At 44.4% G+C, this 17,012-nt stretch overlaps 1 pseudogene across 1 annotated transcript; it reads right to left on the minus strand.

Annotated features, from left to right (window-relative positions):
• Positions 1-390: 390 nt before the first annotated feature.
• On the minus strand, positions 391-1,666 carry LOC307105755 (bromodomain testis-specific protein-like; annotated as a pseudogene). The gene is made up of 2 exons: positions 1,657-1,666; positions 391-1,374 (listed from the first exon to the last, which is right to left on the minus strand). The product of its transcript is annotated as a bromodomain testis-specific protein-like (transcript).
• Positions 1,667-17,012: the final 15,346 nt, after the last annotated feature.

Consider the following 17,012-nt stretch of genomic DNA (forward strand, 5'->3'; position numbering starts at 1 on the left):
ATACTCTTTGAAATTCCAGGAGTGGACACATTCTAAAACAATAGAAAATGTTGGATGACCAGACACTTAGCATATTAGGCTTTTATTGTATAGGATTACAAGCCAATAAGTCATGTACATATGGTATGAAGTTTCATTTTACACAGCATCTCTTAAGGAAAAAAGTGAGATCATCTACATGCCATTAAATAATAAGTGTGGCATCCAAGCCATATGTTCTGGGTACATAGCAAACATTTCTTCAAAATACGTCTCAATATTACAAGAAAAAATGTCCCCACAATCAGAGGTGCAGGTAAGGGATGCGACCTGATTGGGCATCACTGTGTCTGGAGCACTGACTCACCCTGCTGCTTCCAGACTCTGAGGACCTGCCGCCACGCCACTCAGTCAGGAGCCACTTCTAACCCGAGAAGACAGAGCTTTCTCAGATTTGGGTTCACGTTTTCTGGAATTTAACTGATTATTGACATCCGGCAATCACTTTTCCAACTTCTGTTTTTTCCTCTGAATGAAGTCCTTGGACATCATTATTTCCTTACCACGAGGTTTTCGTGGTCTTTTTCTCAGACACATAGCAATCTATTTTCCAGTTTTCTCAGCGTCATGTTCAGGGTCTCAAAGCCTGTCTCTACCTCATCCGGGATGGAAGGTCTCAGTGAAGGCTCTCTTGAGTGTATTATATGAACAACTTTCCCAAGCTTATCTCCAGGGCGTTTGTTTATCTCCAGACTTAACTGCCTTTTCTCACCATGGCTCAGAGGTTCAGTATCATATTCTTCATCAGAGTTCAGCGCCAGCACTGGCTGTTTTCTCTTTGGCTCATTGCTTTTCCTTTCATTTCATTTGCTTAAACTTTTTCTCTTGGATTTTCATCTCTGCTATTAGCCTGTTCTTTTCCCTTTCAGACGTCTCATTCCTTTTCTTCAGCGTATGGGAAGGTACTTGGGGCAGAACCTGTACTTGTTGATGAACAGCTCTAAGCTGCTCCTGGAGCTTTGCCAGGCGCTGACCGAATGCATCTTCAGACTCACAGAAGAGTCCTCTTCAGAGGGAGCGTCACATCGCCTTCCCTACCGGGGGATTTTGTGGTGTCTGTTTTGATGTTACATACAGGCACGTTCATCTGGGATCATTGCAAAATTCATTTCAGAAACACTCTGGAGCACTCTTGCCATTGTCACTACCTCATGATCCGTAGCAAGCGATTCATAAACATTAATCTGACGTCTGCGGCAAATTCACATGCGTCCTTACATACTTGGTTGTCCATTTCTCTCTTGATAGGTCCAAGAGCTGTTGGATTTTTCACAATATCATGGTAGTTATGGAATCCCAACACATTAACATCAAGGGCCAGGCATGTGAAAAGTGCTTCTTTGCAAGGACTTCTTTAAGAATCTCACTACAGTGCCTTATTTAGCACTCTTTACAACTTAATTTTGTTGCTGACAATCTGGCAACACAGTCTTCAGCAGTTTCTTTTATAGGAGGTTTTTCTGTGCCCTCCCCTCCCCCCCCGCCCCCCCGTAAGTGCTGGGGACGATTCACCACTTGCTTGAACTACTGAAGTTGTAGGAGTTGTTGTATCTGATTTCCTCTGCACACCCCTTGTAACCCCGGCCACCATTTGTGAGGAAGCATTGGGTGGAGCACCTTGTGCCATAGTTAAAGGCGAAATAGATGTTTCAGGAAATACAGAGGGACTCACTTGCTGCTTAAATGCCTTTCCTAACGCTTTGGGACACTTTTTCTTTAACAGAGGAAACTGCTGCCTTGTGCTGAGTGCCTTTCTTTATTCGTTCCTTACTTTATTCTTTAATATTTCTGTGTAAACAACCTCTGTAGGGCTTGTGTCATAAGAACAATGCCATCTCCAGGCTTGTTGTATAAATAACAATTTGAGAACGTCGTATTGAAGTCTTCGTTCTGTACTTTCTGAAGCGCCTCTTACTTGCACGTAAATCCACTGGGCTTCTCACGAGGGAATAACACCCAGGCAGCTTTAGGTCCGCGGCATCCACAGGCTGCTGAAAAGGCCAGGAAAAACGATGCTTCCACAAAGTCTTTGGGACAGCCTTTTGTAGACACTGAGTTGATTTGCCAATCCCTGTTTCTCTTAGTATTTATACGTATACTCTGCTGGCGGAGGGTTAACAGTAGCACCTGTTTGTCTACTTGGCAGAGGCAGTCTTAACTGCTTCAAATCCCGATTTTCCAATGTCTACAAGATCACGTCCTTGTCCTATGCAGTACTAAAAGTTGTTTCATTATGTATGCCTTGGGCTACTTCGATCTTTCGCAGTATTTCTGCTTTCCTAAACCTAGACTGAGGTCTTAGCAGGAAAAGTCTGTAAGTTCGTTTCAAGGTTTATTCTAAAGGATGCACCTCGGGAAGAGCCCAGTGGCAGCGAGGCATAGGGAGCCGTGGGCATGGGAGGGCCCAGCGTCCACGCCCTCTCCTGGCGACACCACCTCAGCACTCCGTGTTCACCAACCAGCACGCTCCCATTTGGTTCACACGTTACAGGTCCTACAATATAGGAGATGTTGCAGAAAATAACAAAGAAGCAAAAGCTGCCTGGCTCATTTTAATTGGCTAATGTCCTCTTAGCCTCAAAACCACTGGAGGAGAAGAAAAGAAAATTAAATTATGGGTAAATTATCTGATTAACATGGAGTAAAAGATGAAAATAAGTATCAGCTACTGAAGTCAAGAGTGTGTTTAAGAAGGACGTATTATATTATGGGAGTTTGTCCCAGGGCCAAAAGGATTGTTCCACTTCAGAAAATCTACCTATGAAAGAAACCAAATTAATCAACTACAAGAAAAAAGTCAACTGATGCAGAAGTAGCATTTGGAAAAGTTTAACACATTTATCATGATAAGAAAAAAGCCTTAATAAACTAGAAATAATAAGAAATAACTTGGTAAAGACTGTATAGCCATGACTACTGTAAATATTACATAGTGGAAAAAGTGTAAATTCAAATCATGGATTTTCACAGTCACCATTAATGCTTAAGATAGTAGTAGAGGTCCAGGCTATTGCTATAGGAAAAGGAAAACAGATAAGGGGAAAGAAGATTAAACGGAAGTGTCACCCACCTAGAAAAAAATAAGAAGGATCCATAAACCACTAATCTCACGAGAGACGTCAACAAGGCTTCTAAATACAAGATCAAATGACATAAACCAAAAGTAATTTATCTACACTAGAAATAATCACTTAGCAAATCTAATCAAAATAAGGTATAATTGCCTGGCTGGTGTTGCTCAGTGGTTACAGAGTTAGCACGCACACTGAAGGGCTGGGGGTTCAATTCCTGGGCAAGGGCATGTACCTGAGTTGCAGGTTTGATCCCCGGCCTCGATTGGGGGCACATGTGGGAGGCAACCAATTGATGTGTCTCTACCACATCAATGTTTCTCTCTCTCTCTCTCTCCCCTTCCCTCCCTCTCTCCCTTCCACTCTCTCTAAAAATCAATGGAAAAAATATACTTGGGTGAGGATTAAAAAAATTTTTTAAAGTATGATTCATAATAAAAATAAAATCTATATCGTATCTAGAAATAATTAATTTAACCAAGAGCTTTATGGAGAAAACTTTGAATGCCAATTAATGACATAGGTAATCTCAATAAATAGAAATAATTTATGCTATTGGATGAGACAATAATATTCTAAAGATGTCAGTTTCCCCCAAATGAAAAGTCTCTAAATGGAATCCCAAACACAATTTCAGTTTAATTATTACTTGAATAACTTGATAAACTTACAGAACAATTATATGGAAAAATAAAGATGCATGAATAGCTATGTCAACCATGAAAATATAAAAATAAGAAGAGAGGACTTGTCCTACCAAATATTAAGATGTACCAAGAAGCAATATGACTGCTAACAGAGGTGCTGCTGCAGGAACTGACGACTGAATAGGGGACAGGCTAAAGAGTTCCCTGCAGATGCCTGGTCATACAGGAACATACTTTATGAGGAGGAAGCACCACGAACCAGCGGGCAAAGTGCCCACTACTTCGTAGACGCCCTCGAGAAAACTGACAGAGCACATTAAAAACTAAAACAATCGCCCCGGCCGGTGTTGCTCAGTGGCTGGAGCATCATCCTATGTTCCGAAGGGTCTAGGGCAGTGGTTCTCAACCTTCCTAATGCCGCGACCCTTTAATACAGTTCCCCATGTTGTGGTGACCCCCAACCATAAAACTATTTTCGTTGCTACTTCATAACTGTAATTTTGCTACTGTTGTGAATCGTAATGTAAATATCTGTGTTTTCCGATGGTCTTAGGCGACCCCTGTGAAAGGGGTCGCGACCCACAGGTTGAGAACTGCTGTCAGGGGTCGCCTAAGACCATCGGAAAACACAGATATTTACATTATGATTCATAACAGTAGCAAAATTAAAGTTATGAAGTAGCAACGAAAATAATTTTATGGTTGGGGGTCACCACAACATGAGGAACTGTATTAAAGGGTCGCGGCATTAGGAAGGTTGAGAACCACTGGTCTAGGGTTTGATTCCTAATCAGGGCACATACCCAGGTTTGATCCCCAGTCAGGGCATGTGATGGAGGCAACTGATCAATGTTTCTCTCTCTCTCTCTCTCTCTCTCTATCTCTCTCTCTCTCTCTCTCTCTTTCTTTTTCTCTTCCTTCCTCTCTCTAAAATCAATTAAAAATAAAATAATCAACCAAAAAAACAGGATCCCTACCTAACACTAAATACAAAGATGAACTCTAAATGAATTCAAGATATACACATGAAAAATAAAATTATTAAGTTAATAGAACAAAGAAACTGCCGATGTGATCTAGAGATGAGGAAGGACTTCTAATACAAAGTTCAAAAGCACAAATCATAAGGAAAAAAAAAAAGAATTTAAATGATTACATTAAGTTTGAAGGATTCTATTCAATGAACAACACTATGGGAAAAGCTCTTAAGCAGATGACAAGCCAGGAAAAAATGAACTGAGAATGCCTGCAACTACCATGGTAATGCATTCTCAAGGAGCTATGCTAAGCAACAAGAGAAAGACAGGCATCCCACTGGGAATGGGTAAAGCACGTGACAGGCAGTTTACAGAAGAGGAAATCCAAAAGGCACCCAAGTGATGTTCACACTTATTAAAAATCAAAAGAAATAGCAGTTAAAACAACCAGGAAGTGTCCGTTTACACCTTTCACCCAGCATGGTGCGGGCACTGCACATAGGAACTCCGATGCGAGTGCAGAGGGAGGGCCACAGTCCTCCCTCCCTCCCTGGCCGCCCCACAGAGTGAGGAGGGGGCACTTAGCATTCCCACAGCATCGTAGGGACCATCCAAGCCATCACAGGGCGGATGAGGCCCAGAGGTCGCATGGAGCCAGCTGGTCCCAAACTGTCCCTCAGCCGCTCAGCAACACAGACCCAGGCTCCCGACTGCTGGAACCCAAGAGTCCTCCCTGGGGCCCACTGCGTGGCTCCCACACCTGGTCTGCCTCGCTCTGATTCTGGAGCCTTCTCCCACACCTGGTCTGCCTCACTCTGATTCTGGAGCCTTCTCCCACACCCCATACCCCCAAATCTGCCTTTCTGTTCTGGCCTCAGTAGCCTCCTGCTGATGGTCCAGCCACACAGCCCTGCCAAGCTGGTTGGTTTCTTCCTACTCACCCGGCTCTGTCCTTCCCACCCCACTGAGGTGGGTCCCTATCTCTGCTGAGAGCCAGGCTTTTCCTCCACCCCAGACTGCTGGATTCCCTGTGACCGGTCTCCTCCCAGGCTCAGAGACACCCCTGGAACCCGGTTCCCTTCTCCTGGGTGCACAGTCCGTTCAGGGGGTCCTGATACATACCAGCCACTCCAGCCACAAGGGACCTGGCTCCGGGACGCTGTAGGAGCCACGGACATCCCAGCCCAGGCCCATCCTCCCTCTCCCCTCCCACCAGGAAATCAAGTGCCCCCCTGGCCCCTTGTTGGGCTGCCTCCAGCGTCCTGGTGGCTGTGCTGTGTGGACTCTTCGTGGCCAAGGGCCTGGTGCTGTCAGTCCTGTTTGTCCTCCGGAGCTACAGGCGCTGGGCGCAGGGTGAGTGGGTGGGGTTTGGCTGGGGTGCGGGGCAACGGAGCTGGGACAGCTTCTGCCTCCGGAAAGATGGCCAGGAACCAGAGAGCACGGAGGTGGGGCAATCTATAACTGTGTCTCATCTCAATAGTCCTTGTTTCTCACAATTTCGGCCTCACTGCTCCCATTCTAAAGGAATGGGCCTAGGAGACAGACACATTCCCAGAGCCCCCATGGCAGGCTCTGCCTCGTTCTCCATCCTAAGGCGAAGGAGGGCAGGAGGAGAAAGCGGACAGCTGGGGAGAAGGTTTAGGGGACGAAGGGGCGTGGCTGGAAGTCGGTGAAAGGGCCGGGAAAGATGGTGGGAAAGGATTCACTTCCATTTGTTAATTTCCTCCTCTTCCTCCCTCCTCAGGGTCACGAGGACTCGGTGGGGACAGCAGTGATGGAGAGTTCTGATTGAGCCCGCCCAGCCCGGGCCCCAGGTCTCTTGGGTGCATTTGGCCTCATCCATGGATTCAGGATGCACCCTCCTTCTCCTTCCCCTGCCCAGCTACCGAGAGACGCCCTAACCATTGAGCCCACAGCCTTGCACAGCTCCTAGGTCACCATGGTGACCCTTCATCCAGGTACTGAGTACCTGAGGTCTGCTTCCCCAGCCCTGACCTTCCCACAAACCAACCCCCCCCCTCCCACCCCCGGTAGGTTTACCTGCATCTGCTCAACACCTCCACGCTGTGGGCCAAAGCCCTACTCAGCACCTGCCCGCTCCTCTGCCCAGCTCCTCTAAGGGTTCCCGGGCTCTCTCACCCCACCTCAGCTGGACACCTTGATTCCTCACGGTTTCCGCTTCTCGCCTCTGCACTACCTACGAGTCCCTATGCATTTCCTCTTTTGCTCAAATCCAAGCCCTTGAACTGAAATGTGTAGGGGAAACTGAGCAAGATGGCTGAGGAACCCCACTGGCCTTCCTCCTCCCACCCTGGACATCTTAAAGTGAGATCAAAATGACTTAAAAATAAACCCTAAAATTGAAAATAAGAAAGGCAGACCAGAAACTGAGGAATTCCTAGAAGTTGGGGAAAAGTCAGATGCAATTAAAATGGCAAGAACAGATGACTCAGCAGCTCAAAACATGAGCAGAAGACAATTACCCCAAAACTTTTTGTCCACAAAGAAGATGGGACATGGATGGACCTGGAGAGCACCAGGCTAAGGGAAATAAGCCAGTCAGAGACAGACAAGCACCGTATGATTTCACTCATGTGTGGAATCTAATGAACAAAATAAACTAGCAAACAAAAGAGAAACAGACTCACAGATGCAGAGAACAGATTGATAGCTGTCAGAGAGGAGGGGAGCTGCAGGGCTGGGTGAAAAGGTGAAAGAATTAAGCAAAAACGAAAAAACAAAAAACTTCATTGACACAAACAACTGCAAGGTGATTACCAGAGGGAAAGGTGGGTGGGGGAAGTAGAAGAAGGGGGATCAATGGTGACTTAACTTGGGGCGATGAACACACAATACAATATGCAAATGCTCATTATAGAATGGTACACCTGAAACCTATAAAATTTTATTAGCCTAGGTCGCCCCAATAAACTCAATTTAAAAAAAAAAGATGGAACAACGAGCATCTACTATGCTCTATGTGTGAGGAAATTCACAGCCTAAAAGAGAAGAGCAAGTTGAACAAACAGAATAATTGACCGAGAGTGAAAGATAAATGTTTTAGGGAACAGAAGAGGAGCTCACATGCGTAAAAGAAGAAAAGTCCAGCGTCATATTCTGAACGTTTAACATCCAGTAAGGCCTGGCATTGCCCACTCAGAATCGTGTCCCCCATGAACCTCCGACGTGGTGGTCCCAGGGCAGCCCGCTGAGCCCCAGCCCGGAGGGAGGCCACCGCGCAGAGCACGGAGCTGTGATCACACCACGTTCTGTGCCTTTCCGCTCAGCCACAGGGCCGTCACCTGTCTGTGAGGCACCACTTTTGCTTCTTTTCTTCACTCTGTTTTTTTAATCCCCTGTCCCTTTCCCCACTTGCCTACGGCTCTGAGGCAACCGCTCTAATGCATTTGACATTTAACCTTGAATTTGAATGTATCCTCGTAAAACCTCCGGTATTGCTCCTGTGATGGTACTTTTCATTTTTGTAAAAGGAATTGTGACATGCTTTTCTCCTGCGCTTGCCTCACGCGTTGCTGGGCGCACACCCAGCCCACTGCTTCTCAGTGCCGCAGCAAATTCCACTGTGTGCGTCCCCCTGCAGCGCCCTCTGTTTTTGGAGGTTAGTGAATCTCTCTAAATTCCGCTGTTTAAGGCAGCCTCAGAGGTGAAAAGAGGTAACGGGTTACCAGAAACAGTCCAAGTGTGTAGATGTCACATTTCATATCTTACAAAGAGCCATCCACATCAGTGTGTTTATTGGTTTTGTTTTGTTAATCCTCACCTGAGGATATTTTTTCCATTGATTTTGAGGGAGAGTGGAAGAGAGAGAGAAACACCGATGTGAAAGAAACACATCAATTTGTTGCCTCCTGCATGAGCCCCAACTAGGGCCCAGGCCGGGGAGGAGCCTGCAACCAAGGTATGTGCTCTTGACCGGAATCAAACCAGGGACCTTTTGGTCCACAGGCTGATGGTCTATTCCTGAGCCAAACCAGCTAGGGCCACATTAGTGTGTTTATTTAACAAATGGAATTGGAGCATATTTAAGTATTTGGAAAAAATTATATTTTACCCTCTCTTCACACTGTAATCTAAAATAAATTCTAAATGGATTACAGAGATAAATATTACACAAGAACATATGAAAGAACAAAAAGAACTGTATAAAATAAATATGAGGTTATCCAGATTTTAAATTCCTTTTGTGTTAGTTTTGGTAAGTTGTATGTTTCAATTAATTTCATTTAAGTTGTTAAATTAATTGGCATAAAGAACTTCATACCATTACATTCTTTTAATAGCTGTAGGAATCTGTAGAAATGTCCCTTTATCATTTTTGTTTCTTTTTTCCCCTCTTAATCAGTCTAGCTAGAGTTTAACAACTGATTTCCTACACTTAAACATTGCAATATGAGTACCACCACAGCATTAGCTAGCACCTTCATCCCACCACATACAACCATTTCTTTTTTGCAGTGAGAACATTTAAGATGTATGCTCTTAGCAGCTTCCATTAATGACACAGTATTATTAGCTACTAGAGGCCCAGCGCTCACGAAATCGTGCACAGTTAGGGTCCCTAGGCCTAGCCTGGCCTCCATTGCTGGCCTCGGCCGCCCTGTGATGCTACATGAAGCTCCCCACCCCGGGACGCTCCTCGATGCTCACAGCCCCTCAACTGCTCCACGAGGCTCCCCCGCCCCGCCACTGCTCTGCAAAACTCACTGCTGCCTGGTGACTGCTTCACTAAGCTCGCTGCTGCCCCACGAAGCAGCCCGCCGCCACTGCTGCTGCTCAACAGTACCCAGTCCTGCCCCCAACTCCCCACCCACCCCCCTCATGGTGAGCAGCTCAGGGGCCCGGGGTGCTCCATGCACTTCATGGTGACCGGTCGTCCATTCAGTCATTTTGGTTGTGACAGCACCTGGCTCTTTATATATTAGGATAATAACCATGCTGTATATTATATCCTCAGAACTTGTTAATCTTATAACTGAAAGTTTGTACCTTTTGACCAGTATCTCCCCATTCCCCACCACCCCCTGGTAACTGCCACTCTTTGTTCCTCTCAGTTTGGCTTTTTAACATTTCATATATAAGTGATAGCATACTGTATTTGTCTTTCTCTCACTAACTTATTTCACTTAGCATACTACCCAAAAGAATTCCTTTCTGTTTTTCTAATATAAGCATTTAAACCTCATGTTTCTGTAGAAGGACAGCTTTATCTATATCCTGAACTTTTTAATAGTGTTTTTAAGTTCAAAATACATTCTAATTGCTCCCATAATTTTTTCTTTGACCCATGGGTTTATTTGGAAATAAATGTGTTGATTAATTCCCAATGATTTACGTAGTTAGAAACTTTATCCCTTTTTATTTGTAATTTAATTTCAGTATGGTCATAGAACACACTCTATATAACTTCAATATTTTTCAATTTATTGAGTTGTATAGTGTGGTCCAGCATATGTTACAAAATATGTACTTGAAAAGAATGTGTATTTTCAGTTATTAACTATGTAAATGTCAATTAAGTCAAGTTGATTGATAGTTTTGTTCAAACATTTTATATCTCTACTGATTTTTTTGGGGTTTATATATTTTGCCCATAATCAATAAAGGAGTGTTAAATAATTCCAGCTATGCTTAGGAATTTGTTATTCCAGCAGGAAGAAACTGAAACTAAGGATTGTGTAGCTAAAAATTATCCCTCTAAAATGAGGGTGAAATTAAAAGAGAGCTGAGGGAATTCTGTTCCAGCAGACTTGCCCTATAAGAAATACTAAATGAATCGATTGGGCTGAAATGAAAGGACAGTAACTCGAATCCATATGAAGTTATAGGCAAATATAATAGACACTCTAAATATTCTATTTGTTTATAACTCCTTTCCTATTTGATTAAAAGACAACTGCATATAGCAATAACCATAAAACTGCATGGGCTTATAATATTTAAAGATGCAACTTACATGTCAATAATAGCAAAAATAAGTGGGGGAGGAAATGAAGCTATAGTGGAACATAAACGAAATCCTCAGGACAACCATTAAAAAATTGTTTTGTTTTGTTTTGTTTGTTTTGTTAATCCTCACTTGAGGATATTTTTTTATTTATATTTTATTGATTTTTTACAGAGAGGAAGGGGGAGGGATAGAGAGTTAGAAACATCGATGAGAGAGAAACATTGATCAGCTGCCTCCTGCACACCCCCTACTGGGGATGTGCCCTCAACCAAGGTACATGCCCTTTACCGTAATTGAACCTGGGACCTTTCAGTCCACAGGCCGACGCTCTATCCACTGAGCCAAACCAGTTTCGGCTTGAGGATATTTTTCAATGATTTTTAGAGAGAGTGAAAGGGAGAGGAAGAGACAGAAGCATCAATTGAGAGAGACACATTGATTGGTTGCCTCCCCAACGCACCCCAACTGAGGTACGTGCCCTTGGTCGGAATCGAACCTAGGACCCTGCAGTCCATGGGCCAATGCTCTATCCAATGAGTCAAACTGGCTAGGGCTAAAGGGTTTGTGGACCCTGTGGACTGAAGGGTCCTGGGTTCTATTTGAGTCAAGGGCTCATACCTCAATCTCTGGCCCTAGTTGGGGCATGAGGCAACCAATTGATGTGTCTCCCTCACATCAATGTTTCTCTCTCTCTGTCTCTCCCCCTCCCTTCCACTCTCCCTAAAAAAAATCAATGGAAAAATATCCTTGGGTGAGGAGTAACAAAAATATAAAAATAAAAAATTATTTGTTTTAATAATGGTATAAAAACAATAAGGGCATCAACATAGTACCCAATAAGTAGCTATTTAACACAGGAGAAGACAATAATGGAAGAATACAGGAACAAAAATTACATAAGACAGGTAGAAAAGAAATAGCAAAATGGAAGACATAGAGCCTAATTTATCAGTAATTACATTAAATGTAAGTGTATTGAGCACTCCAATCAAAAAGTAGAGATTGGAAGAATGGAAAAAAGGACATGAACCAACTATATACCGTTTACAGGAGACACGTTTTAGATTCAAAGATATGTACAGTCCTCCAAAAATACATGAATTAAAAACTAACAAAAATGAAAGGGGAAATAGAAAACAATATTAATTGGAGAATTAATACCTCACTTTTAATAAATGATAGAACACCTAGACAGAAGATCAACAATGAGATAGAAGACTTAACAACATGATAAGCCAACTAGACCACTTACAGTTTACATTCAGTATGATTCTGTATTAGTTTCAGATGTGAAGCAAAGTGGTTAGAAAATCGTGCACTGTACAGAGTGGTCCCCCCTCTGCTTCAAGTACCTACCTGGCCCCAACCATAGTTATCACCATATTATTGACTATATTCCCTATGCTGTAATTATATCTTTGTGATTCTGAAACTACCAATTTGTACGGCTGAATCCCTTCACCTTTCCCACCCATCTGCTCAACTTCCCCCTCCCCAACCACTGTCAGTCTATTCTCTGTATCTATGAGTCTGTTTCTATTTTGTTTATTTTGTTCTTTAGATTCCACTCTAGTGAAATAAAGAATGGGTCTTTGCAGCCCGGCTGGTGTGGTTCAGTGGTTGAGCACTGGCCTACGAACCAGGAGGTCACATGCCCAGGTTGCAGGCTGGATCCTCTATAGGGGGCATGCAGGAGGCAGCCGATCAATGATTCTTTCTCATCATTGATGTTTCTATCTATCTCCCTTTCTCTTCCTCTCTGAAATCAATAAAAATGTATTTTTTAAAAATGGGTCTTTGCAGATGAGATTAAGTTATGATTTTGAGATGGAGAGATTATTTTAGATTATGAGCCTGGGCATGAATGCAATCACATCCACCCTTATAAGACCAAGTGTGAGGGGGATTGAACGCACAGAGGAGATGGTGATGTGAAGATGAAGCAGAGAGAGTTTGGAGATGTAGCCTTGAAGGTTGGAGTGACAAAGCCACAAGCCAAGGAATGTTGCCCCTCCGTAAGCTGGAAGAGGCAAAGGGTGGGTTCTTCCCTAGAGCCCCAACAACACGGTGATGCTGGCCCAGTGATACTATTTCAAACGTCTGGCCTCAGAATTGTGAAAAAATGAATTTATGTTGTTTTAAGTCCCTAAGTGTGCAGTAATGGGAAACTAATACAGGGTGTGACTGCTACTGGATACGGAGTTTCATTTTGGTGGTGAAAATGTTGTAAATTTGTGTTTTTTTTTTAAATATAGTTTTATTTATTTCAGAGAGGAAGGGAGAGAAAGAGAGAGATAGAAACATCAATGATAAGAGAGAATCATTGATCGGCTGCCTCCTACACTGGGATCGAGCCTGCAACCCGGGCATGTGTCCTGACTGGGAATTGAACCATGACCTCCTGGTTCATAGATCAATGCTCAACCATTGAGCCACGCCAGCTGGGCAAAATATTCTAAATTTGGATTGTGGTGATAGTTGTGCAACTCAGTGACTATACTAAAACCCACTGAATTGTACACTTTAAATGAGTCAATTTTATATGATGCTAATTATATCTCCGTAAGGCTGTTAAATAAATATTTCTGACCTTGGGTTAAGCAAAGATTTATTAGATACTAGAGGCCTGGTACACAAATTCATGCAGGGGCAGGGAGAGGAATGGTGGGAGGTTGGCTGCCCACGCCAAGGAGGGAGCCAGCCCTTGGCCCCCCTGGGAAAAGGGCCACATCCACTACCACCCACCATGGGTTCCCTGTCCCAGCCCAGGCCTGAAGGCCCTGGTGGGGTCAGGAGAGGAGGTTAGGGTCGCTGGGCCAGGCACGGAAGGAACAGCCTCCCCCCCCTCCTCCTTCCCTCGCCGCAGCGCCACCACTGCAGTGGGTGGGCAGCCCCCAGGTAAGGGAGAGGACAGGAACAAGACAAACCTTTGGGTCACAAGCTGACTTTTAATAGATCGCAGTGAGGGAGCTGCTCTGCTACGTGTGAAACCTTGACCCAGAAGCAGGTCTCTACAAATGGTTTAGCACCAGGGGCCGATGGGGGCTGGCTGGCTAGGGGAGGAGCCGTGGGAGGTTGGCTGTGGGAGCGCACTGACCACCAGGGGGCAGCTCCTGCCTTGAGCGTCTGCCCCCTAGTGGTCAGTGTATATCATAGCAACTGGTTGACCTGTCACTCGGTCATTCCGGTAGTTCCGGTTGTAATGGTCTCTTAGGCTTTTATATATATAGATGATATGAAAAGTATGAGTCAAAAAATGACATATTGAACTTCATCAAAATTAACCCTTTGCACTCGCTTGCTTTTTTCTTGATTCCTAATGCTAACCGTGTCAAGTCACACTCGACATCCGAGTGCAAAAGGTTAAAAGCCTTTGCTCCTGAAGTATACTAAGTATAATCTACAGTAATAAAAGAGAAAAATGCAAATTGACCGTTTTTCCACAACGCCCACCAGCCAATCAGGAGTGAGTATACAAATTAACCCAACAAAGATGGTGGGTTAATTTGTACACGCAGGCGCGGAACGAAGACCGAAGACTGAAGACTGAAGACTGAAGAGGCTTGGCTTCTCCCCTGTGGCCAGAGCAGAATCCAAGCCTCGCTGCGGCCAGAGCGGAGAAGCATAGCCTCAAGGCTTGGCTTCTCCGCTGCGGCCAGAACGAAGGCCTGAGTTCTGGGTGCCGGAGGAAAACTGGTGCCGGCAGCCAGGGGAAGGAAGGCCTATTGCATGAATCTTTGTGCAACGGGCCTCTAGTAAAAAAAATAAAAGGACAAACAATAAATTTGGAAAAATATTTGCAAAAAACATATTCAATTAAAGAATACATCAGAATATACAAAGAACACTCAAACTTTAATAAGAAGAATATAATCTTGCCATACAACCCAGTAATTCCACTCTATTTACCCAAGTGAAATGTAAACCTGTATAGACCTGTGTACCAATATTTATAGTGGTTTAACCTGGAATAATTCAAAGCTAGACACCAACCTGAATGTCTCTCAAGTGGGATATGGATAAACAAATTGTGGTACATCCATACAATGGGATCCTACTTCATAATAAAAAGGAACCAACTACTAAAACACCCAGCGCATATCTCAAATGCATTAGACTAAGTGAAAGGAGCCATATGGTATCATTCTTTTTTTTTTTTTTTTTATTAATCCTCACTCAAGGAGTTAGGATATTTTATTCCATTGATTTTAGAGAGTAGAAGGCGGGGGGGGGGGGGAAGAGGGGGAGAAAAGTGGGGGGAGAGAGATGATAGATAGATAAAGAGTCATCGATGTGACAGAGACACATTGACTGGTTGCCTCCCACATGCACCCCTGCTGGGGACGGGGATTGGACCTGCAACCCAGGTACTTGCCTTTGCCCATGACCTTGATGGAGATTCGAATCCCCCACCCTCCAGTATGCAGGGCAATGATCTAACCATGAGCAATGCCGTCCAGAGCATTCCTTTTATAAAATCCTAACCTGAAGATGTGCTTTTATTGATTTTAGAGAGGAGAGAGTGAGAGAGAGAGAGAGACATCGGTGTGAGAGAGATACATCATTGGTTGCCTCTTGTACCTGCCCCAACCTAAGGGGATGGAACCTGAAAACTAGGTATGTGCCCTGACTGGGAACAGAACCTACAAACTTTTAGTGCACGGGATGACTCTCCAACCAACTGGGCAGGGCTAGTATCATCCATTTTTATAACATTCTGGAAAGGGCAAACTATAGAGGGGAAAAAACCAAAACAGGTCAGTGTTTGCTAGGAACTGAGGGTGGGCTGAGGGGATGACTACCAAGGAAACTTTAGGGGGTGCAGAATGTTTCTGTGTCTTGATTATGGTGGTGGTTACACATCCCTGCAGGTATGCCAATCTCCCAGCACTTCCAACTGGAAAGAGTGAATTTTACTCCATGTAAATGAGACTTTTTAAAAAAATTGAAATACAGGCTGGGGCAAAAGTAGGTTTATACCTGTTAGTATGGAAGACAATACAATAAGTAATACATCCTATGTAATAAAAAGGTAATATGCAAATTAACTCCCATGCTGTCACAAGATGTCTGCGCTCACAGCAGAGGCGGGGTTCCTGTAAGGAGCCTTAAGGAGCGATCAGCAGGGACCTGAGGTTGTGTGGTGTTGGGCCAGGGAGAGGGACCTGAGGCTGCACCCCCCGCCTGGCAGAGCTTGATGGGGGACCTCAGGCAGTGGCCCCTGCCATGACACTGGGCCGGGGGACCTGAGGGTACACTGGGGAACCTGAGGCTGTGCCCATGCCTGGCGGGGCTTGACGGGGGTGGGGCCGGCCAGGTCTGGATCTTGCCCAATGGGGGTGAGGCTGGCCGGGTCTGGGTCTTGCATGATTTCAAGGCGCGCGGGTGGGCAGGGACTTGACTCAGAGTCCCGCGGCGTGCCTCAGACTCTGACAGGAGGAAGGTTTTCATATACATTTTACTAATTTTCTTTCATCTCTGACATTTCTATTATAGAGAAAGGACAAATAGCAATATTAAAATATTTCCTCTAATTAATTCCCTTTTAATGTGCATGAATTTTATTCACTGGGCCACTAGTATATAATAATAAAAGTGTAATATGCTAATTAGACTGGCTGTCCTTCCGGATGAAACCGGGGCTGTGTGGGAAGCCTGGGTCCCGGGTGCTGGAGGGAAGCTGGTGCCAGCAGCTGGGGGAAGGAAGGCCTACCCTTGCATGAATTTCATACATCGGCCTCTAGTAATAATATAAGAATAAACTCTGTGTTTCACGTACTCACAACTGTACATGAAACACAGAGTTTATTTTTGCCCCACCTGGAAGAAAGAAACAGAAAAATATAATGCTGTATTAAATTATTTTGTATGATCAGCTGGTGTGGCTCAGTGGTTGAGTGTCAACTATGAACCAGGAGGTCACAGTTCGATTCCAGGTCAGGGCACATGCCCTGGTTGCAGGCTTGATCCCCCGTAGGGGGCATACAGGAGGCAGCCAATCAATGACTCTCTCTCTTTGTTGTTTCTATCTCTCTCTCCCTCTTCCTTCCTCTCTGAAATCAATTTTAAAAAATATTTCAAAATTTTATTTTGTAGTGAAAGCCTGAATGAAGTATACACATTTTTAGAGATTTTGATAAATTCTTCCAAATTTCCCTTAGAGAACATACAATCCAGTTTACACCACCTCTGTCAGGAATGAGAGTGTCTGGGTTCTTACTCCCTCCTCAACACCGCTGTGTTGGCTCTTCTCACAGTGCCTCACTCTGGGCGGGCACACGGGGCACAGGGCAGGGGTCTTGTAGCAATG

Source organism: Cnephaeus nilssonii, assembly GCF_951640355.1.
Source record: "Cnephaeus nilssonii genome assembly, chromosome: 9".
Lineage (NCBI taxonomy): Eukaryota > Metazoa > Chordata > Mammalia > Chiroptera > Vespertilionidae > Cnephaeus > Cnephaeus nilssonii.